Source organism: Notamacropus eugenii, chromosome 5 (genome assembly GCF_028372415.1).
Source record: "Notamacropus eugenii isolate mMacEug1 chromosome 5, mMacEug1.pri_v2, whole genome shotgun sequence".
NCBI classification, from domain to species: Eukaryota; Metazoa; Chordata; class Mammalia; order Diprotodontia; family Macropodidae; genus Notamacropus; species Notamacropus eugenii.
In genome coordinates this window covers 395,247,237-395,273,097 of record NC_092876.1, presented here as the reverse complement: position 1 = coordinate 395,273,097, position 25,861 = coordinate 395,247,237, and the positions used below count along the sequence as shown (strand labels likewise).

The 25,861-nt window shown below is 37.7% G+C and overlaps 1 protein-coding gene across 4 annotated transcripts in view; it reads right to left on the bottom strand.

The window, feature by feature from the left end:
* DHRSX (dehydrogenase/reductase X-linked) overlaps positions 1-25,861 on the bottom strand; it is a 421,270-nt gene that overhangs the window by 210,544 nt on the left and 184,865 nt on the right. The window contains exon 1 of one of the 4 annotated variants that reach the window (XR_011968137.1): positions 9,600-25,348. The exons of the other annotated variants lie outside the window; for them this stretch is intronic. The gene's annotated coding sequence lies outside the window, so the exon portion shown is untranslated. Of the gene's footprint in view, positions 1-9,599; positions 25,349-25,861 lie in introns of those variants that run through there. 4 annotated transcript variants of the gene reach the window in all.

The window sequence follows — 25,861 nt, the reverse complement described above, 5'->3', positions numbered from 1 at the left end:
AAGGACTCTTACTTCAGAGCCTCAGCAGACCTAAGGTCCTTGGGGTAGTATCTCATAGTCCAGAAACAGCAAAATGGTAGAGAGAAAGGTAGGTGGCACAGTAGATAGAATGTGGGTAGAAATTTCCTGATGTAGAAATTCCCTCCATCAAATCAGATGATGAAACCATCTGCAATTATTCATACTAAAGACTTTCCTGGGATTTGAGTGATTAACTTCTCTAGTGTCCTACGGCCAACATGAATCAAGGACAAGAAAAATGTCTTTCTGACTCTGTCTAACTTTCATTCCACCATGCCACAACATCTTAGACACCAACTATATTAGATTTGCTAGTATACCTCTCACTTCTCCAGACATTCAGCACTTATTTTTTTCTTAATTAAAAATATCTGCCTTTAGGGCCAATTAGGAATTTTGGAGGTAAATTCCCTGAGAGGGACAGACAGAGAGAGGGAGAGAGATGCATTTATTTATTCATTCACCAAACATTAGGCACATATAGAGTTTATATCACAGTCTAAGATGGAGATGTGGGAAAAAAATCAATATCCATTCTTTAAAGTCAAGTTTAAAATACACTCTTCTGTGTATAATGCAGGTCAGCAGAAAGAGAATGATTGGTTTGGTGGAAGACTCAAAATGGCGGTCATATTTGAACTCAGGTCTTCCTAACTCCATGCCCAGAACTCTACTGTGCCGCCTTGTTAGGATCACTGTTGATATTCAAGAAACACTTTTAAAATGATTGAAGTTCAACCGACTGAACTGATTTTAAAATAGGAATAAACAGGGAACGTCAGTCTGATGAGAATACTTTGGATGTTGATCAGTAGTAACGCATTTCATTTTCCTTTGTTCTAAAATTAATTACAAAGTGTAACTCCCTGCCTGTAAATTGGAAATTTTCTAATTATTTGTACAATTATTACTTAGTTATTTTCCCCCCCTTAGGAGAAAGATCTTAGTTCGATAAAAAGAGGTCTCATTTAATAATTCTTACCATGACCACATTACACAAGAGCATGTATAAGAAAATTTAAAGAGAATGATGCTCAAAGTATATAAGGGAGATCTTGGCAGTTTCTCAAAAATCTAAATTTGAACCCCCAGTTCTTACTTTAGTTGTCCTAACTCTACTAGCAGAAATGTCAGATTGTATGTGTACATAGAGATGGGAGATGGGCTAGGCTAAAATATTCCAGATTTATCTTCCTCCAACCATAAGAGACTGAACCCTTAGCATAGATGGTTTTCTTTCAATTGCATAGGAAATGTCCTATTTTCCTCATAAGACAGAGTGTCTGTGTCTAACAACAGTGCTCTAAGAAAGTCAAGATTGTCAAACTGGTAGATTTATTCCTTTCTTTTCTATCTCATATCCTGGTGGGATTTCATGCCCAGAGAAATTCTCAGAGGAGTAAATATGTGCAGTAATAATCAGTCAGTCCATCAGTCAGTAAGCATTTATTAAGCACATACTATGTGCTAGGCACTATACTAAGACCTGGGGATATAAAGAAAAACAAAAAGATAGTCCACTCCCTCAAGAAGCTCACAATCTAATAGGGGAGACAAAATGTTAACAATTACATACAAACAAGCCACACAGAGGAGAAATAGGAAACAACAATCAGAGAGAAAGCACTCAAATTAAGTACAATTGAAAAAGGCTTCCTGTAGAAGGAGAGATTTTATTTGGGACTTGAAGGAAGCCAGGGAAGCCAGGAGGTAGTGATGAGTGGGGTTAGAATTCCAGGCATGGGGCTTGTTGTTTGGTCATTTTTCAGAGGTGTCCAACTCTTTTTTTTGACAGAGATACTGGAGTGGTTTGTCATTTCCTTCTCCAATTCATTTTACAGATTAGGAAACTGAGGTAAACAGGGTTAAGTGACTTGCTCAGGGTCACACAACTAGTCCGGGGTCAGATTTTTGCTCAGAAAGATGAGTCTTCCTAACTCCGGGCCCAGCAGTGTATCTACTGTGACACCGAACTGCCCCCAGGCATGGGGCACAGCCAATGAAAATACCTCGAGTCAGGTAATGGAGTGTCTTGTTCAGGGAACAGTAAGGAGGCTGGTGTCACTGGATAGAAGACAGGGAGTAGAGGGTGTAAAATGTAAGAAGACTGGAAAGTTTGGGAAGGAGCGTTCATTATGATGAGTTTTGAACACCAAGTAGAGGGCTCTGTAGTTGATCCTGAAAGTGATAGATAGCCACTGGACTTTTTTGATTAGGTCAGATCTGCACTTTAAGAAAATCACTTTGGTGGCTGAAGGATGGACTGGAATTGGGGGAGAAAGTTGTAACAGGGAGTTCAACCAAGAGGTTATTGCAATAGTCCAGGCAGGAGGAGATGATGACCTATACCAGGGTGGAGGAAGGAAATGTATTCAGAGATGCCACAAAGGTGAAATCAACAGGGCTTAACAACTGATTGGCTATAAGGAGATGAGAGATAGTGAGCAGTTAAAGATAATATTTTATTTGAAAGCCTGGAAGGCTGGGAGGACCGTGATTCCCTTGTCAGTAAGAGAGAATTTGGAAGAGGAGAGGGTTTGGGAAGAAAGATATGAGTTTAGTTGTGAACATGTTGAGTTTTACAATTTCTACAGGACATTCAGCAACACTCTACAAAGGCTGAGCAGTTAAAAAAGATGGGACACGAAGTGATTTCTTTCCTTTGTCTACAAGCAATCACCCTTTATTTCCTCTATATTTAAAAGCATATGTATATAACTTGATATAATACAGAGTCAAATTTTCCCCAGCAGAATGACTTCCAGGAAAATATTGGGCTGGAAGGTCAAGAAAGAATCTACCTCCTTAATTTTCCTGGAAAAAAAAAATGATAGAACCATAAAAAGTAAGGAAAAGTGCTAGGAATTTTCAAAAGAAAAATTAAAAATCACTCAAAGGAATTACAAAATAAAAGAAGAAATCTAACACAATAAAAATATATTATGGATGAGAAGACAAATGCTACAAACAAAAGAAGCAACAGGGAGCAAAAGCTGTTTGTCCTTCTTTCTCAAAGAGGACCATGAATGACATCAGGAAGGTGACGCCATGACTTGCGAGTGAAGTGGATTTAAGTGAGGAGGGCAGTGCAAAGTCACCACTCTCACTTTCCCCTTGGGAGCCATCTGGGTCCAGTGGCAAAACACAGATCCGGACAACTAAAGATGGCCTCCAAGGGGAGAAAGTATCAAATCTATTATATGGGGGGGAGCCAGAATTTTCTCAATATGAAATAAATATACTTCAAGAATTAAAGGAAGAAATAGAATTAGTAGAACAAAAAAAAATTAAATTAAATAAAGGACAGGAAGTTGGAAGAGTAAAAATGAGATCTAGGGTAAAGGTAATGATAAAACACAAGAGTTTAGAAATAGCCATAGATATTAAAACAAAAGAAGAAAGTCATTTAAAAGGAGAACGCTTTTTATTCACAGACATCATGGTGGATGGAACAATAGAAATAGGAAAAAATCCAAAAAATTACTCAATTGTAAAACTTCTGGAAGAAATAAAGGCAAAAGCGATCAATATGGATGATAGACTGGAAGCATAATTTGAGAATCATTGAGAAGGAGGAGAAATAACAGTAGATGTAAGAGTAGAAGGAATAGAATTTGACCACTGTATTTCAGAAAATAACAGAACAAAAGGAGATACATATTTCATAAAATGTCAATGGAGAAAAATGGAGGAGGGGAGAGAGGAGGGGAGGGGAGGAAAAGAGAAAGGGAAGGGAAGGGAAGGGAAGGGAAGGGAAGGGAAGGGAAGGGAAGGGAAGGGAAGGGAAGGGAAGGGAAGGGAAGGGAAGGGAAGGGAAGGGAAGGGGTTACTTAGCTAGCTGGGTCCCCATTTAGGCAGCTCGGTCTACTCTTTGGGTTCTTCCTTTGTTTTTGAGGAGGACCATGATATCAGAGAAATGACATGACTTGCACTTGACTTTGTTTTGAGTGAGGGAGGGCTGTGCAGGTCACCAGCCTCACTTCTCCTCTGGAGCCATCTGGATCCAGTGACCCAAGAGATCAAATAACTGATTTTGCTCACATAAAACTGAAAACCTTTCATATTAACAAAATTAATGCAACCAGGATAAGAAAAGAAGTGGTCAAATGGGGTAAACAAAAGAAAATTTTATCTTAAAAAAGCTCTAATAAGGGGTTAATATCCAAGACACATGGTAAACCAACACATAAATAAAACCAAAAGCCATTACCTGAAAGAAAAAAAGAGGGTCAAAGAATATGAACAAGTGGTTTTCAAAAGAGAAGAAAAAAACACATGAAAGAATGTTCCAAATCACTCATAATAAAAAAATGCAGGGGGCAGAGCAGAACTAGGGACCTGCTAGAGTTCTCCCCCTAAACCCCTCACAAAGTCTGTAAAATTAAACAAATTCTAGAGCAACAGAAGCCACAAAATGATAGACTGAAGCAAATTTCCAGGCCAAGACAATCTGGAAGACTGACAGGAAAGGTCTATCACACTGGGCTGTGAATGGGGCACAGCTTGGAGTGGGCCCCACCAGTGCAGCCGGACCTCGAACAAGCCTTAGGGGACTGAATCACTGCTGGTTGATGGGGGTTCCAGACTTCTCAACCCACAAATGCTAAAGACAGCTTCGAAGGTCAGTTGAAAGAGTCTCCTCACCTGACTGAGAGGGGAGTGTGGCTCTAGTCCCAGGCCCAGCCTGACCCCAGCCCCAGGGCAGTGGCAGCCACTAGTGAGGCAGAAGTTGGCTCTGGGTGAAATACTTGTGCAGTAGATACTAAAAGTGCATGTTCTTTTAAGAACGAAGCACTCCCTAGTTCTGCCCTAAATCACCAAGTTAGCATATTTGGCACATGTTTTACTATAGTATATCCTATATAAACTTTACCTGTACCCCTTTAAGGTTGCAGATTCCCTAAGAACTCTTGCCCGCTTAAAAACATAATAAATCTTTACCATGTTGACTTCAAGAATGCTTGAGTCCATGAATTCATTCCAGGTGATCTGTCTCTCTACTCTGGTCTTTGTGAGGGGTCTCACCCCTCCTTCCAAACCTCATCAATTCCCCCTTCCTCAAAACATCTCCTCCCTTGTTCCTGGATATTAAAATCTCCTGGCAGCTCCCTACTGAACACTTTCCTTTTTTTCCTCTTTTAGCCCCCTTTCTCTTATTATTTTGGAAGGTCTACTCATTATATAACAAGAATGACAAGTTAGTTTACCTTTTACTTTCCCAAACAAGTCAGGGCTTTTCAAAAATAGAATGTTAACTCCTACGTCAAACATCTTTCAAATAATAACATTATGTGCTGCCGAAAAGGATCCTAGCAAAACAGATATTCAACAAAACATCATTAAAACCATGAAACTAAAAGATGAAAAGCTAAGAAAATACATTCAATATTTCCAAAATGTAATTAAAAATAAATGAAAACATTTTCTATTTGCTGATGATTTTCAGTTCTTTGATGTAACTAATATGGACATGAGAAAATAGTGTCAAAATTACACACAGATTATATTATCAATCATACAAGGAATATTAATGTCTTTGGCTAAATTCCCTAAGATGACATGTTAAGCAATATGCTCCTTTTCAATGTTCACATGCTGACATGGTCTTGCTAGGCTGAATCCCTTTTACCATGGGAAAGAAGGGTAGAATTTATTCAGATTCAGCTAGAATGACTGGTAAAACTATGAATTCAGTACATGACACCGATGGCTTTTTTGGAAACTCTCGGGCACACCTTTATCTAGTTTACTCATGATTTCTGGGTCCCAAAGGTGCCCATTTTACTTCAGCCTAATGCATCTGTTGCTGTCCATCCTTTATTCTCAATTTGAGAAAGGATTCAGCTCCCTTTATTTGCCTGAATATAAAACAGTAACTATGCCAGCCAACAATATTCAGCCCCAGTTTTTAGTTCTGAAAGGGTTGTCCTGTAACTACAATGTGACTCTTTGCCTTTCAAAGAACAGATAGTTGAGAAAAATGTGTGACTGGCACATGATATCCCTGTATCTTTTTGTAACTGTACATTAGGAGTTTGAAGAGGGCCATAATTCTGGGGTTTTTTTAAGATTTGACTGCACTTAGCCAAGTATTCATGATGAGCCTAGTAAAGCTATGTTACAGTGAGGCTGACCTCGATGCTGAGTGATCATAAGATGTCTATCACTTTCCCCACAGGACATTCAGGTCTTGATTTCTCAGCAGTTGCAATGCATTTGGAGTGAGAACCCAGAACTGGATTCCCAGTTCTGCCTCTTGCTACTTGTGTGATCTTGGGCAAATCACATGACCTCTCTGTTCCTTAGTTTCCTAATATATAAAATGAAGCAGTTGGATTAGATGATCTCTGAGGTCTCTTCCAGCTGTAAATCTACGTGCTAGGAAACCACATATTACCATGTGCTTGGAGGCTTTGCTGACATAACTCAATCATTATTCTACGCAATCAACCAAGTCTTGAGTATAACAAAGCATCCCATACAAACATTTCAGACCAAATAGCTTCTACAGATTTCTGGGTTGGCATCAATAATCATTTTTTTCCTGAACTAAACAAACATCAAATAAAATTGTCATTTCCACATATATGTGTGTATTTATATAAATGGTGTGTATATGTGTGTGTGAAGAAGACTATATGAAACTACATATCTTCCTTATGTACAGCTTGCTTTTTTAAAAATACATTCAATAAACTAAATTATTAATTTAATTATTAATTAATTCAATAAATTAAATACATTAAATAAATTCAATATGTCATTTTCTAAGCTGTCTTTATTCTCCGTGATTCTTTCTGGCTTGTCTTCTGTTTATTCATTAAAAAAAGTCTCCATGACTTCCTTTATTCTTTTTTTCTTCCTTCCTCCTTTTTCTTTCTTTCTCTTTCCTTCCTTCTTTTGTCTTTGCTAGACATACATTTCCTTCTTTTTCTTTTCTTCCTCCATCTTTTCTTCCTTTCTTTGTCACTGTTGCACATTCTCTTTTTTCCTTCATTCTTTCTTTCTTTTCTTTCCATTCTTCCTTCTTTCCCTCCTTCCTCCATTCCTCCCTTCTACTTTATCCCTACCTATATTCAATTTCCCAAATATCTCCTTTTTGGGGGAGGGGGAAGAAAGCAAAGCCCTTGTAACAAATATGCCTGACAGGCTGATATTGGTAGCTGGTCTCCTTTAAGACCCTAGTTGCTTTCCAGTTGCTGCCCTAGTCCTTTCCCTGGTTGTGACTTCTGCTTTGCCTTGGGCAAAGCTTCCTGGGCACTGGGTTGTCAGGGCATTGAGCTGCTGGGGGTGTTGGGTGTTGGGCTGCCCAGGCACTAGACAACCAACTTACAAGCCTGAGCACTAGTCTGGCCCGGTGTCTTGCTCTGTGTCCATGTTTTGCCTTCTACCTTCCAAGGTTTTTCTCTCCTGAGAGCTTCCACTACATGTATGTGTGTGTGTTTCCTTGTCCGGAAGCCATAAAAATGACCTCATGCACATATTTCAGAAAGACTGCCTGAACTCCATGACCAATTCCACTTCTACAGATTTGTCAGCAGTCACTTCCTAAAATACACACAGAGTACTTTGGGAGCTTTGTGGTCAAGCATGTGTGATGACAAGGCAAAATTACAAATACTAATATCTGACTTTATGAATAACTAAGACTTTGCATCCTACCAACTGAGCTGAGCTACTAAAGAATTCAAGGTTTGCTCAATAATGTCACTTTTTTACCCTTTTAAATAGTATGATTTCACATCTAAGTATCTAAACGGACAGTGGACCCAGTGAACAATATTCTAAATATAGAATGTTCGTGATATTTATTCTATCTGATGGTTTAAAAGAAGACTACTGTGGAAAAATGGCTAGATTTAGTCACAGAAGTTAGGTTCAAATCCCAGCTCTGCCACTTATCTGTGTGACACTGGGCAAGTCAATTAATCCCTCTGGGCCTCAGTTTCCTCATCTATAAAATGAGGGTGATGGACTAGATGGTCTCCAAACTCTGTTGTCACTCTAGATTCATGTTCCTAAAATCCTATGCCTAGATCAGAAGTGTCAAACACTCACCCTCTCACAATATTCCCAGGTGTTGCCCAAGTCAGATTAAAATGTAACTGGGAAATACTTAACAAAAATAAATAAAAAATACAATAGAACATACTTGCTTTTTAATTTTTTTGTTACATTTTAAGTTCCAAACTGCCTCTCTTCCACCCTCCTCACCCCACACTAAAGAAGGTCACCATTTGACACACATTTATAAACATATATAAAATCACACCATGCATACTTTTATTTATCAATTCCTTTTCTGGAGATGAATAGCTTGAGCTCCCCAATGTCCAGTTTTGCTAGTACCAAGACAGATACTAGAAATATTTTAGGACATGTTAAGTTCTTTTCCTTTTGCGCTGATCACTTTGGGAAATAGATTTAATAGTGGTATTGCTGGATCAAAGAGTATATACAGTTTTATAACTCTTTGGGTATAATTTCACATTGCTCTCCAAATTGTCTGGGTCAGTTCACAGTTTCACCAACAGAGTTTTAGTGTCCTAATTTTTCCACATCCCCTCCAACCCATGTCATTAATATGTGGTTTTCTAAGTCAACATGCAGGCCTCATGGATTCATGTGAATGGTTTATTGGCCCCTATTATCACCTGAGTTTGATACCATTGGACTAAATGACCTCCAAGATCTTCAGTACTAAGCTGATGATCCCATTTATCCCAGTTGAGTATCAGAAATAGCATTTCTTTTAGACTGGCAAAGCAAACACCATTGTTACCAAGTATGGAGCGAAAAGGAACAAATGTAGTGGATTGTTGTTGGCAGAAGGCAAAGTAGATAATTCAAGTATACTCTAAATTCCCTTCCATCTCCTGATCTATAAACCTCTGATCTTAATTACATTTGCTACTGTGGCTGTGGTGGTGGTTGCTTTTTGTGGTGGCTATGAAGCCCAGATCTGTGATTTCATTGGTCTAAGAACTTCCTGGTGAGTAAACTTCCTCTATCTGTAGGGTCAGGAGCCTCTTGGCAAGTTACTGTCCAAGGAGGGATCTGAGACACTGAGAGGTTAAGTGATTTAGGCAGGTTCACACAGCCAGTATGTCAGAGGTAGGGTTTGAACCGAGGTCTTCCTGACCCTGAGGTCACCCTCTGCCCACTACTCCATGCTGCCTCTCTCCTAGTGTCATTTCTAACATGTTTTCTTCACCTCAGTCCCTTTAAATGTCTTGATTGCCCCTTTATTTTCTTGAACTCAATCACATTGTAAAAGCATCCACTTTACTATAACTCTTGTAGGTTTTAAGGACATTTCCCTGAGACTTAAAAAATACTTAGGATGGCGACTAAAAGCTGGGCAAATATTATAAACGACCACTTAAGGTGAATTCAGTCAAACAAAGTACAGACAGAAACTAAGTCACTAAAAGGAAAGATGAACATGACAATCTACTTTTTAAAATATCAGGAATGAAAAAATGGATTAAATAGTGAGAAATTGAGCAAAAATTAAGTGAAATAAAACTATCAGGAATAAAATAATGGATTAAATAGCCAAGACACAGAAAACTTACCTTTTGCCCTTTCGGCCAAACAACAATGCCTCTGCTATGAATGTCACTATGACTCAGTAATCCCTGGCTAAGAATACTCAGCAGATCATCTGTGAGAGGGCAGACAAGATATTCCTCAGCACATCTTGTCACAGGACAGGAAGAGCGTAAATGCCAAGGGATGGACCAAAAGAGTCTTTCAAATGGTCATCAAGGCCATCAGCAGCAGGGAAGGTATGTAAGTGGCAAAAGATAAATGAGTGAATGAGGTCCTTTCTCAGACAGCTTTACATTCCCAGTGAAACAGACATGTAAGACCAACATGAAACCAAAACACCCTCTCTTCCCAATTTCACATATGTCCTTTAGATGCCATCATACACAAGTTTGCTTCCTATTTTCATTTGTGTCCAGGTTCTCTCACTGTGCCTGACTAAGCCTCAGATACTTTAGTAGAGCTGAGTCATACAAGTCTTCAATAAAAGGCACAATCAGCATTGTACATCAGTAAATAATTCTCTGAGGAATGAAGGAAGAAGTTACCAGGAAACAAAACTGTACAACAGCTAGTAAGAAGATGTCTGAAGTTAGATTTTAACTATGCTCTTTCAGAACTGTGAACTTCCTTAGAACTATGGATAGGCAGCATAAACCAAAACGCAATGTGAGGTTTCATGTTCTAGCCATTTTCATGTTGCTGCTTTCTTCGATTTTTGGTAACCTTTAGATGAAGCACTTCTAGACTTTCTTTGTCTCACAAGGTAGCTTAGAGCACACAGTATGAGTAAGATAAGGAGTGTTTTGTACCTCACAAGGAACAGGTTAAAAAACTTTCCTTAGGTGCTTGATGTTCTACTTCTGTCATTCTTTAGTCCTTTTCTTTTCTCTACTATTCACTCCAGAGTCTTAAGAAAACTATAAATTGCCTAAAAAGAATGGAAAGTGAATTTGTCTGAGGAGCCTGCTTCTTTCTGCAATTCAAGTCTGTTTACTCATGACTCAATGAAGTTGGGGGAGGGGAGGGATGACTGGTCCAGGAGTCATGAAATTAGTCTCTTCTGCTTTTGAAAAGCTTATTAGAATTATTAATAAAACCAAGATCATGAGATTCTCTTCTAATTATAGGTAGCTCAGAGCCCCTAACCCATGTTTTAAAAAACAAAAAACTCCAGCAATTTTAGAACATTTAAATCTCTGCCTAGTTCTCCAAGTTATTCACTATTGTACTCTTGCAGTATGTCACAGACAACAGATAACAGTGGCAGAGAATTCATGATGAGTTATGGTTTAATGTCAAAATCAAGAAGATCTTATAGAAAAAAGTGAAATATGAGAGTAAATGTCTTATCTGCACACAGAGGCTGATAAGAGGAAAAATTAAACTTTCACCATTCTCTTGCTAATCATACCTAGTTCTAGTCCAATCTAGCTTTACTCCCCTTCTTAGAGATTCAGAAAGACAGAGACAGAAACAGAAAGACAGTGAAAGAGACAGAGACAGAGAGAACACTCAAGCCACCTCACTATCTCAGTTCCCATTGGAAGGCTCTCTGGAGCATTTCAAACCACCACCCTACTGTCACTGACATGCTTGTTTATGTCAAAACTGAAACAGAATCAAGACCAAATGCCTTGGCTCAGCTGTGTCTGTCCAAACACACCCATTACAGTTTCTCTACCCAGGGCAAGGAGAAAACAATATGGTCTTGCCCAGGATTCCAATGACTAGAATTCAAAACTTGGTTTCAGAAACTCTCTGCCAAAACAGATGTCTAGCTTAATATCTGCTTCCAAAGTAGTTTTAATGCATTGATGAGAATAAAAACACATAAGAAAACAAAACAAAAAAAAAAACTCAAAACTTTTTTTTCTTAACACAGCATTATTTATTCAATGGAACCTGCTATGTTATCACCATAGAAGAAATGTTTTTGGCTGGTTAGTGGCTTTGGAAATGTTTGTGAACATCATCAACCCATTTATATTTATAAATGGAGGTGGTCATGGATTTTATTAGGAATCTAGTGAACTCAGCAAAACAAAAAACAGACATACTGATGTTTGGATCCCTCCATCATCACCATCACCACCTAAGAGTGCAGAGTCTTCGATTCTAGAATCATAGGCTGCAGCAGATAGAAAAAAAACCTTATACATTATTTAGTTCAATTTGGAACAGCAGCTATAAGCCATACAGGGTAGAGAGTGTGTTAGCAAGACCCCTGTAGTATACCATTAACTGGCCTCACAAAAATTGATTTTTAGCAGTAGTAAGAGCAGGTTGTGACAGCTTCTGAGTTCCCCCAGAACATTACCCAGAGATGACAATGATGATGGTGGCAATAGATTTAAATGTATGTGTCATTTCATAGCTGCAAAATATTTCTCATACATTTTCTGATTTTATCGAAATAATCAGGGCATGTGACAGAATTCAAATCAATAGCATTTATTTAACTACCTATTATGTGCTAGGTACTGTATTCAAATTTTCAAATGGATGATTTTTAAGCATTTAGAAAGTAAGATGGTTATAAATGCTAGGAATGTGAAATGGGATATATCATTAAGAACAAGTCATATGAGGTGAACCTCATTTCCTTTGCTGACAGGTTTAATAGTCTGATAGATCAGGAGAATACTGTAGGCATAATCAATCTGAGGCCTTGCTTAGAACTGCCATGATTATCAGAAGTCTCAGTCACACTGTTCACTTCTGTCCTGACTTAATCTTAGCTCTGCTCTACCTTGACACTGGCAGCCTCTTCCTACTTCCCACCTTCAACCCCCAGGATATTTTTTTCCCTGAGGCCAACTCTATTTGGTGAGTACTAGTCTATAAATGCCATATTTTTAGAAGTTCCAGCCAGGTTACTCACTTCCCTCTTGTCTGCTCAACCTATAGTCCCATTCCAGCAACACCTTCTGACCCTTGGATCATCTTCCCCTTTATATGTTGAATTTCTAACTTTATCATCTTCTTGTTTTTTTCCTTTAGTGCAGTGCCTGGCACATAGTAAGCACTTAGTAATTAGGCTATTTTCTATCTATATATTGATCAATCTATAGTCTATCTAATTATCTAATATCATATAGTATTTATGTGCTAATAATTGAAATTGGGTGAATGTTTTTATACAATGCCCAATATTTCACCATATTGATCAATAGTAACCTTGAGGCAGGTCTGCAGTGTTACATCACTGCACTCTTCTTGTTCTAGTCAATATATTAATCAATTACTTGGATGGAAAAAGAGATTATTGAAATTTTCACTTAACAGGAAGCCAGGAATAATAGCAAATTCATTGGATGTCTTTATGAAGAGACCAGGAAAAGACAGATTAGTGAATAAAATAGAACAAAATTATATCTAATAAGTAAAATGATGGTCTATTAATAAGTATCCCCATCTGTCATATAGGAGCCTCGGGTTCAATTCCAGGGAGCCAGGGGTAGGTAAGTGGTACAATAGATAGAGTGCAGGCCTGGAGCCAAGAAGACTCATCTTCCTGAATTTAAATCTGACCTACTACCTATTTGATCCCCAGGCAAGTCACTTAACCCCTTTTATCTCAGTTTCCTCATCTGTAAAATGAGCTATAGAAGAAATGGCAAACCAAGAAAACCCCAAACGGGATCATGAAGAATTAGACACAACTGAAAAACAACTGAATGGCAAAGTTACGCATCTTCTCCTAAAAAAAAAAAAAAAGAATCAACTGCACAAATAAAGATTGGGGAATTTCGCACTAGACAGTAATTTATGTGGGAAATATTTTGGGATTTTGATTGACTGAAAGCTTAGTATAAGTCAACAGAATGATACATTTATGCAAAAAAGCTAACATGATAGTAAGGTTGGAGTAGTGAAACTAGGACAATTCTAATTAGAGCAGGCAAAAGAAATACAAAACCAGAACTGTGAAATATACCTCCAAGGGGCACAACATAACTTTGGGATGCCATGGAACAGAGGCAGCAGCAAGAGGCAGAGCTTTGAACAACGGCTGACACCATAAACAGTGGGAATAGCTGCTAACCAAACAGAATCATCTCGTGCAAACACTATAGCTACCACTCCTGCATGGATCTCTTCAACCATGGCCTGCATCATATCTGAATATGGAAGACTGGAACATATTCTTTGGAAAGGATTCTTTGAAGATGATTTGAGGGAGAGAGATAAAGATATTTCCTGATTAATCTTTCTCATCATTCACTTTTCTTATGGTTACTGTTGGTCCTTGGACCATTGACATCAGGAGACTTGCATGTGAACTGGATTTAAGAGAAACAGGGGTGTGCAAATCATCCATCTCACTATCTCCTCCAGGGTCCCTGAAGTCCAGCGTCAAGACAAAAGTCAAGACAAAAAAAAGAACCAAGTAGAATGTTTTCTGATTTTCTTAAGGGGTTAACCAATAGAATACATAACTACTGTTAATTCTGTGTGTTTGCTGCATGGTGTGATACAAATTTAAAATTCAATAGTTCTTTTAATGCATAAACCATAGTATTCTCAAGAGTCATTTATCCAGAATGATGCTTTTCAACTACATAAAATCATATAAATCCTTAAGAAAAAGGAAGAGGGAAGACCTGGAGGCTGTTAGTTAGCAAAACATTAAAGCCAATTCATCTATATTCCCTTTATGCCATAGATACAGATTGAATCTAGGAGCATCCACAAGGAAACAGTTTCAAGGATCAAATAGATAGGTAGCTCTCCCTGCTCCAGGACACCAGGAGCAATGGGCAGAAATCCTGAAGGATAATTTAAGACACAAGGCAATCCTGTGACCTAGACTTAACCATAATGACCACATTTTTCCCGAAGGGATAGAGATAGCAATGGTTCTCAAAAATTGTGATATTTAGAAAATTCAAATCCAAATATGGGATAAGTTTTACTAAGCATATGAACAAGTTTAATTGTCTCCATTTAGTAAACCATCCTACATACCCCCTTTGTTGTTCAGTTGCTGTGCCCAACTCTTCACAAGCCCATTTGGAGTTTTCTTGGCAAAGATACTGGAGTGGTTTGCCATTTCCTTCTCCATCTCATTTTACAGATGGGGAACTAAGGCAAAAATCTTCTCAAGTCACTTTCTCTTTCACATGTCTTTTTTTCAAATCCCATGACTACAAGGATTCCTAATTAGTCAAGAACTTCAGAGAAGAAGACTCAATTTCTTCAAAGAACCATGTCTACTCAGTATAATAATAATAGTTAACAACAGCTGACATGTATGTAGCAGTTAGTATATGCCAAGCACTGTACTTAAGCACTTTACAATTATTATCTCATTTGGTTCTCATGACTATCCTGAGAGGTAGGTGCTGTTATCCTTATTTTACAGTTGGGGAAAATGAGGCAAGTAAAAATTGAGCAACTTGCTTAAGTCACACAGGGTCACATAGCTAATAAGTGTCACAAGTTGAATCTGAACTCCAGTCAGGACTGGAGCTATGTCCACTGTGCCACCTCACTGCCCTTGGTGTTCACAACCAACTCCCAAAGGACGCTGACAATACTTTAAATACAGCTCTGGCTTTCCCAGTTTTCCCTTCCCCCAGCAACTTTAAAACTTTAGCATTTAGGTAGTATCCAAGTAAGGGACAAAAGTACAAAAGAGGCTCAACTTTGAGAGTCAGAAGCTACGATATCAAATATTTATACACACTGCAGGCAGGAGTCTGACTACAGCACAAACCACAAGACATGTCTAGCTTGTTATCAAATGCACCAGCTTGTGGTCTGGCCAGGATGAAGGACAGACTGTAAAAGGAAATGCAGGGACAATGTAAAAATACAGTCCTCCATATACTCCTATTAAAGAAAGAAGAGTGAATTAACCCATTCTCTCTCCATGGCAATCAGGATTAGCCTTCAGGTACATATATGAATATACTTTTACTTTCACTGGGCATTATAAACACACAGATAAGGCAGAACACTGTCCAAAGATAATAGAATAGTGTCTTACCTGTCTGCAAATTAACTTAAAAATTTTCATTCACTGGTCACTAATTACATTGCTTATGCAAAGCATACTAGTTTAAGAGATGAAAAAGTAACCTAAAATGGGTGTCTTAGAGAAAAGGATGCTAAACTTTGGCAAATTCAGCTAGCCCATTTACTGGACACATTTTCTTTCCCTTTTTATAGTTGCACCTTTCATTCTTATAGCTGAGTGGCTATTCACTAACTAACTAACACTATGAGTCTCTCTGTACATTTACCTTCCTTCTAAGAGAGCATGTATATGAAGGGGCGAATTACAGCTCCAATGAGTAACTAGTTAAGTCTGCTCATGAGTTGTGATCATTTGTTTGTGATGTGGTGATAAGGCCATACCTTCTGTGGAGAAGATTTCAGGTAAAGACAATAATGTTGGTATTAAAGATCCCCTTCTTCAGCTGCTAGTACCCTCCTGACCATAACACCTTGTGTTTAACTAGTCTGTGTACACTTCTTTTCAGAGCTTCTATTTATGTCAGTTTATTTTTTCCTCTTTCTTAAACCTACAAGTACATAGTAGGAAATCTAATGTTGATTAAAGAAAAACTAGTAATATCAGAATATTATTTTAAAAAACTAACCTATATTTGGTGAAATGTTTCAATAGAGAGAAAAAAAAGAAAAAGGGAGGGAGGGAAAGAGAAAGGGAGACAGAGAAGAGGAAAGGAGAGGGAAAAGCAGAGAGAAAGAGGAGAAGGGAGGGGAGGAGAGGGGAGGGGAGGGGAGGGGAGAGGAGGAGAGGAGAGCAGAGGAGAGAAGAGAAAGAGAGGTGTTAGGGGTACAGCTTTTTCATTGCATAAGCTGGAAACACCAACCCTAACCTCCCAAATCACTTTGGCAGAAACCAAACAAGAAAAACACCAACAGGACAACACAACCTAAGCCTAGTGCCCACTTGCTTCTTTGCAGTGAAATGGTATCTTGTCAACCCAAAACAGTACAGTAAAAATATCCCTTGAATATTTTTGATTCATCTTTTTAATCAAAGATAGTTCATCTTCCAATACTTGTAAACCAAATCTGGGGAGGTTGAAAAATATCAAACACATAATTCTTTCCAAGTACATACCATCTACCTCTGGTTGCTTAATTATGATTATGATTAGATATGCATTCACCACAAATCCATTTTGATATGAAGGGATGACTAAATTGTCTTGTTCAAAAACGTTCTTTAAATCATAATTTACTTGATTTCAATTAGATTAACATTAGTTAAGAAATAATCTAACAGTCATGCTGGTCTGGTAATTTTTAATCTGCTGTTGTAAGAAACTAAGTCACTGCAAATTGTTTTCCCTGCTTTAAATAATAATGATATCATATTCACAAATAACTTTCCTCTTCCATCAAATGCCATACAACACTTGTGCTGTGGTGCAGTGAAAAGAGCACCGATTTTAAAGGGAGGGGAGCTGGATCCCAGCTCTCTCACTTTATTGCCTATGCCACCTTAGAAAAATTACTTAATCTCTCCAACTCAGTTTCCCCATCTGTAACATAACGGGGTTTTACGAGATGACCTCCAAAGCTCCTTCCAGTTCTACCTCATTACAATGTTGTGGGAAAAGCATTCTGCAAACACCAAACTATACCAATACGAGCCAATGTTAATGTTATTATTTGTATTGTATTTAACATACAATTTATTCATTAACTTCTCACATCCACCTCATGAACAGAAGTTCAAGTATCATCAACTTCCTTTTTTAAAGGCAGATACTGAGACCCAGAGAGATTAAGTAACTAACCAAAGGTTACATGGTCAGTAAGAGGGAAGACTAGACTAGACTTCAGTTCATCACTGCGTCAGACAATGATGGTCCATGTAGATTTACTGTTCATAAAGATGTAAAGGTACCGTATGTATTCAGTCTAATATCTGACTAGACGTTCTTAAACAGGAGTAGTATGCAGTTCCATTTCAAAACTTATTAACCATGATTTTATAGAAACTTCTTGCTGTTTCCATTAGCTACACTGTCTTAAGTTCTATGCCCTGGTTTTTATGAGTTTAGTGCCATCCCAAGCATCTTCTTTACTAAGAAAAGAGAGGACATCACGGTTACATTTCCTCAATGAGCTTTTATGGCTTACTATTCTCATAATTCGGGCTTTGTAGTCATGCTATAAGGGGAAAGGGGAGTTAAGGAACGTGGGATGTCATGTCTCAAAATTTGAAAAGAGTTCCAAGAGGCATTTACATCAAGTACTGGAGAATTTCTGCTCTTAGCCACAGATTTTCATAGAAACAAATACGAGGCTGCCTGAGGCATGTCTGCTTATACAGTGACTTATGCCCTTAACTTTTACATGTTATAGTCACAATATTTTTAAATTCTAGGAAGATACTTTAGGGTTTTTGTTTTTCAGAGTTCTAACATTACTCTTCTAGGCAAAGTGGTAGGGAAAATGGCAATAAATCTCATAACTGACATAGTATTTAAAAGTTCACAAAATTTCTTTCACAGCAATATTGTGAGGTATGTAACCCAAAATATATAGAGTATATTCTATATTACATGTAGAATATAATAGTTTTTAATTAATATGGCATTATAATAGTAGTATAGCTAAGTAATGCATACACTATATAATACAGGGTAGAGAGTATATTATACCATACAATAAGATCCTAACAAAACAATATAACATTATATAATTATAGTGCAATCAAGTGGAGTAATACATACAGTATAGGGTAGTAATTATAGTATAGTAGAGTACAGAATAGTACAGTATAGAATAGAAGAGCACTGAATAAGTAGTACAGAATAATAGTGGATAGGATAGGATAGCATAGGACAGGACAGGACAGAAAAGGATAGGACAGGATAGGATAGGATAGGATAGGATAGGACAGGATAGTATAGGATAGCATAGGACAGGACAGAACAGAACAGAATAGGACAGGACAGGACAGGACAAGATAGGACAGGACAGGACAGGACAGGACAGGAGAGGATAGGATAGGATAGTACAGCATAGGACAGGACAGGACAGAATAGGACAGGACAGGACAGGATGGGACAGGACAGGACAGGACAGGACAGGATAGGACAGGACAGGACAGGACAGGAGAGGATAGGATAAGATAGTACAGCATAGGACAGGACAGGACAGAATAGGACAGGACAGGACAGGACAGGACAGGATGGGACGGGACAGGACAGGACAGGACAGGACAGGACAGGATAGGATAGGATAGGATAGGATAGGATAGGATAGGATAGGATAGGATAGGATAGGATAGGATAGGATAGGATAGGACAGGACAGGGCAGGACAGCACAGGATAGGACAGGACAGGGCAGAACAGGACAGGATGGGACGGGACAGGACAGGACAGGCCAGGACAGGACAGGACAGGATAGGATAGGATAGGATAGGATAGGATAGGATAGGATAGGATAGGATAGGATAGGATAGGATAGGATAGGACAGGACAGGGCAGGACAGCACAGGATAGGACAGGACAGGGCAGGACAGGACAGGACAGGACAGGCCAGGCCAGGCCAGGCCAGGACAGGACAGGATAGGATAGGGTAGGAAAGGAGGGTAGAGCATAGTACAGAATAGTAGAATTTAGAACAGTATAATACAGAATAGTATAGTAGAGTATAAAATAATATAGCATAGTAGAATATAGTAGAATATGGGATAAAATAGAATAGTAGAGTATAGAACAGCCCAGAATAATACAGGATGGGATAGCAAAGAACAATACAGTGTAGAAGAATATAGAATAGTATAGTAAAGTACAGAACAGTACAGTAGAGTATACAATAGTAGAGTATTGCTGGATTAAGCTCTTCTAATTGGATTACACTAGACTAGATGATCTTTTAGGCCATTACAACCTCAGAATTGTATTAGAATTGTATAATTCTTTGATTAGGAAAAAAATCTCAGATAAAAGACTATTTCAGTGCTGCAGAAAGATGAAGAAGGTGGAATAACAGTTGAGGAGAGACAAGCCTACAGTAGTGTAGTAGAATATACAGTAATTGAGTATAGCAGAGTATAAGAAAGGATCAAAGAGTCAGGTACAGAATAGTGTTGTCTGGGATACTAGAGTACAGTACAGAAGAGCATGGTATAGTCTAGTCTGGAACAGAACAGTAGAGTATAGCATAACATAGTGTAGCACAGCACAGTATAGAGTAGTATAGCATAGTATAATGCAGTGTATATATATGTATATATATACATATACTATAATATTGTGTATATATATCATATAATATAGCATAATAAAGTATAGTGTAGTATAATATAGTACAGTATAGAGTTGTATAGCCTAGTATAAAATAGCATAGTACAAAAAAGAATAAAATAGTGTAGTACAGTGTAGTACGGTATAACATAGAGCAGTATACTATAATGAAGCACAGTATAGTACAGTGTAGTACGGTATAACATAGAGCAGTACACTATAATGAAGCACAGTATAGTACAGTACAATGTAGTAGAGTGGGGAGCTAGGTGGCACAGTGTGTCTGTGCCTGGAGTAAGGAAGACTCATCTTCCTGGCTTCAGATTCAGCTTCAGACACTTCCCAGCTGTGTGATCCTAAGCAAATCACTTAACCTTGTTTGTCTCAGTTTTTCATCTGTACAAGGAGCAGGAAAAAGGAAATGGCAAACCACTCTAGTGTCTTTGCCAAGAAAACCCCAAACAGGATTATGAAGAGTTAGATATGACTGAAATGACTGAGTAACAACAAAAGTATAGGATAGCACAGTATAGTAAAGTATGGTGTGGTACCATATAATAAGAATGGTAAAGTAGGGCAGGGTAGAACGTATATGCACATCTTGTTTCAGACTTTGAATATGTATCCCCATTACTAAGCAAAGTGCTCGATGCATAGCTGTTGTTCTTCAGTTTTACCCAATTCTTCTTGATTTCATAGACTATATAGCATGCGAATACTGTCTATGGGATTTTCTTGACAAAGATGTCCATGGGGTTTTCTAGACCCTTGCCATTTTCTTCTCCAGTGGATTAGGGCAAACACTGGTTGCCCAGAGTCACATAGCTACTAAGTATCTGAGGACAAATTTGAACTCAGACCTCCCTGATCCCAGACCTGGTGCTCTATCCACTAAATCACCTAGCTGCCTCCATAATATATAATGGATACATGATGCTTCAGAAACTGAATGAATTTTCTATGTTCGTAGAATTGGTAAACAGCAGAGCTTGGGTTTGAACCCAGCTCTTCTGACTCCAAATTCAGCATTCTTTACAAAAACTGTACCAACTAGCCTTTAGAGTGAGGTGAAATAAATCTATTAACAATGATGAAAATACGTATTATCCCTTGAACTAGAAGCAGCTCCCTAGTTTGGAAACACTGTGCTACTCCTTTCAAGTTAATAAGATAAATTGGTAAATTTTTATTCAATATACCAAACGATAGCTTAGTGACTAGAGAGAGGTCAAAAGTGCTCTAGCCTAAAGGAGTTGCTTTTACAAACTGGAAAAATTGAGTTTGCTCTATAAAATTGACATCATATTTTTGGGACAAAAATAGAACTGAAAGGTACAAAAATCTCAATAGAGTCAGCTCATCGAAATGTTTAGTGAAAAAAGCAAACCCAGAACCTGGTGAGCAAATATTGGTAAGAAATCTAAAAGAGTATTGAGCTACAGGACTTCATAAACATTTTTACTAATACAGAGGTTGGCTGTCACTCTTCATATCATCTTCTCATTGTTACATAATGTATTCTACTATGTTATGTAAATCATAGTTACTTCAGGAATGTCACAAGGCTCAAATGAGATGAAGATGTAAAGCACTTGGCAAATGTTAAAACAAATATATGTTATATTTGTTGTTGTTAGGCTACATTTACCAGGTCTCAAAGCTGGGGATGACTTCATTTAACATTCAGGCTGGGGATTTGGGGGGAAATGTAAACATGCTTTTTTGTTTAATCTGATTTACCAACACTTTCTTAAGTCTAGGCAATCGACAAAACAATAAGTTAAGTCTTGATTGCTAAATTCTGGGGTGTAAATGATTCACTGAAAATTCAACAATCAGCTCTTAAGCCTGTTTGCCTCAGTTTTCTCATCTGTAAATGAGCTGGAAAAGCAAATGATTCCAGTATCTTTGCCAAGAAAACCCCAAATGGGGTCACAAAGAGTAAGAAATGACTGAAGTGACTGAACAACAAATGTATTATGTACATTACACAGCTCCAGAACACCCCTGAATTAAAGTATATACAAATGAGAGTAGTAAGCCTCAGTTTTCACATCTGTAAAATGGGAATACTGGTACTCCTTCCTATGTGATAGGGTTATTGTAAGACTCAAAAGAAATACACATAAAATGGGCAAATGCATTTGAAAGTATCTTATAAATGGTAAAGTAAGGCATTACATCTTTATATAGACTGACTCAAACTTGTACTGGACCCTGGCTCCACAAAATCAAGGAATCTCAGCTGTTAACATAACATTGCATGCAAATAGATCAGCTGTAATTTTGCAGGTATTTGTCAAAGCAACTGGCTGTTGCTGCTGGAACCATCATAATTATTGTCAAGTTAACGGTTGCCCACTTTGGGATAGAGGGGTTTCAGATCAAGTTAAGGCTTCTATTTCGATCTGAAAATGGGAAAAGGGAGGAAAAGGGGTATCAAGATAGCAAGGAATGTTCTGACAAAAGCACGTTTTGCCTGAGACTGCCAAAGACAAAAGGAAGAAGTAATAGATGTGTCCATCATTCCTAAATGGGGCCCACTCCCTCTTATTTTGAACTGGAAAGGTAGTAGGACTGTAAGTAACAGCTTTGCCTTTGTATCCCTGTCTTAAATGGTTAGCATTAAAATGGGAACATCTGATTTTCCCTTTAAAAAATAAATTAATACTTTTAAAAGCACATCATTCTGGCCTGATTCTTCAGCAGATACTGTTCACAAAGAGGCTACCTGAATGCGTGTCCATGAAAAAAATCCGCCCAATAAATAAACGGATGCTTTCAGCCCAGAAAACGCATGTTTCCCCAGCAGTTCAGGAAAGCAATCTCTTAGCCCTCTGATGTGCTCTCAGAATTTCAGCCAGTAATTATGCCACGTGTAGAATGACAGTTTCCAAAGAACATTTTTTAAAGTCTTTCTTTGGATCTCCATTATCATTCTGTAATACTGTTTTGTTCCTATGTGTATTGCGAGCTGCTTTCAGGAAATAAATAAACCTATTTCTATTATAGAAAAGGTCTGCTTTTCAATTGGACAATTCTGTCTTTGGAGAGGGGTATTGTTATTTTTATTTTGTTAGAAATCTCTATAAATGTTCTATTCTCTTTTCTTGTCATAGTAGCAAGTATTTCTTAGTTTCAATTATGTTTGTTATTACTGGTTTCTGGTGGTACGGCACAACTCAGTGGGCTAGCAAATGCACAAGGGAATTTTTCTATGCACAAAATTTGCCTCTGTGATTTTTACTCATGTGTGCATACCAACAATTGTTAACACAAGTTAGTGACAAAAATATAAATTTAAAATGGAAGCTTTCTTGGATAATCTTTTTCTTTTGTATGAATGGGTCACATACTGCTCCTCAAGGATATTATTATAGTTTAAGATGGAGCCAAATCATGTGACAGATACCATACAAAAGCTATAAGGAATACAAAAGTTATGTAACAGAATATATTTTATTCTAAATATTTATGAATTCACTATGAAGAAGAATATATATGTCATATATATATAAATTTTATATTGAAAGACATTAGCCATAATGGTGCCATACTTGTGCATGTATGTGTAGGTATGGGTATGGCACGGCTACCAAATATTGGCCAACATTCACAGACAAAAAGAATAACAGATCTAAAGCTGAAAGATACCAGAGACATCAACTACTTAAGCTCCCTCATTTTACAGATGAAGAAACTAAGGTCCAGAAAATCAAGTGATTTGCCCAAGGTCACACAAATAATAAATACTAGAAGTGAGATTTAAAATGAAGTCTTCTGAAATCAAATCCAAAACTCTTTTGCAATAGACTAGATTTAGATCTTTAGATACAGATATCTTTAGATCTGTATTCTTAAGACTGATTTAAAAGAAAGATTTCTCCACTAAGACATTATAAGCCAAGAAAAAATAAATAATAATGCTCAAATTTCCACACATATAATTGAATTTCACAGGTTATTCAACAAATATTTATTCTACTTTCTCACTTGATGATCTCATCTGTGCCCATGGGTTCAATTAGAGTGAGGGTGACAAGATGTACACATCTAGGTTTAGTTTCTCTCCTCATCAATTGCCTTTAGGACATCTGAAACTGGAATCATATAAATAAACAACAAATCCAGTACAAAAGTCACTATCTTTCCCGAAAACATCCCCCTCTTCTCAACTTCCATATTATTGCTGAAGGTTTCATTATGCTCCCAGTCACCCAGTCTCCCAACCTTACATCACCCCCAACTTCACACTTACTCTTGCAGAATCTTGTCATTTCTTCCTTTACAATATCTTTCATCTATTTCCCCTTCTTCACCGTTTTAATTCAGACCCTTATTTTCTGAAACCTGGACTATTTCAACACCATCTGGGAATGGTATAATTTATTTTATTAAAGCACTTTAGTGACAGATTGAAATCCAGAGAAGTTAAATGATTTTTCCAAGGTCACACAACCGATAATAAAATAAGGTGGAAGCAAGGACCAGATGACCTTTAGTGTTCATTCTGACCCAGATAAACCTATGGATTTGGATCTTTTGACCACTTTTTTTCCAGTTAATCCTGTAACAGAAATATCTATATTTCCAATGCCATAATAAGCAATAATATCAATAGTCTTAATAGACAATCAGGATATATGATTTCTAATGTGCCCCCTGACTCAGTGATGCTATGGTTTGGATTCTGACATATCTGGTCAACAAGCAGTGAATCATTATAATGGACGGATCAGTGAAGTTGCAGACTAGCTGTGTGATCCTGTTATTTAACCTCTCAGGGTCTCCCAGGAATTGTCGAGCCTTTTTCAGGGCTGCTCATCCATCTGTCTCCCAGCTCTCACCTGTGGCTCCAAGAAGCTGTAGTATGCACAGCGGCCATACCCCAGTAAAACCATCCTGGCAGATAAACTAAACCATGCTGAGGGTAACAGAAAGGCCTCAAATCTGTCAGTGAATCTACCAAGCATGTGAAGACTTTCCCGGTGGAATGGGCAGATGAGAAGAATTGAAGGCAGCTGAAGCAGGTCCTGTGGAGTGCTTAGAGTTTAATCAGACGTGGACACCATGGTCACCCACCGTTTCCCTAACTTTTGTAATGCTACTAGACTTCGATGACTTAGGAAGAAAGAGTGAGGCTGAGGACTCTGTGCAACTCTGCCTCACTTAAATCCAATTCATGCAAGAGTCAAGACATCTCCTGTGATATCACTGGTCATTGGCCCTTTTCTCAAATAAAAGACAAACAATAACAACAGCCTTCTGGGAAATCTCTAAGATGATAAATTGTGAAAATGTTCCCAATCTGCTTTGGTAGAGAGAGTTTTTATGTCAGGAGCTCCTATAGCAATCGAATCACAGATCTACCCTCCACTCTACTAGAACGTAATAACAGAGAAACATCCAAGCATAAAGTGTGCTTGTGGAATTAAACAGAAATGACACTGCATCCCTGTTAGATAAGTGCTCAAAGGATATGAACACTTTTCCCAAAAGGAACTACTATATATTCATATACATGTATATATTGCATATCTATATGCATGTATTTTTATATATATATATATATATATATATATATATATATATATATATATATATATATATATACAAATGACCACATGAACACATTCCAAATCACTAAAAATAAGAGAAAAGCAAATTAAAGGTATTGTGAGATTTTACCTTATATCCTGAAAACTGGAAAAGATAACAAAAATTGGGAACAATTAATTTGGGAGAGACTATGGGAAGACATGCATATTAATATACTGTTGGCCCACCTATTAAATGGTCTAACCATTAGAGATATAGATTTAGAATTTTGCAGGAAAACCAATGAAACTGTCCATATCCTTTGACCCAGAAATTCCACTCCTAATCACATAAGCCAGGGGGAGAAAAAGAGTAAAACAAATGCCCAAAATGTATCAAAATATTCAAAGCAATACTCTTTGTGATAACAAAGTACAGAAAACAAAATAGATGCCTATCAGCTAGGGCAAGGTTAAGAACAAACAACCTACACAACACAAATGCA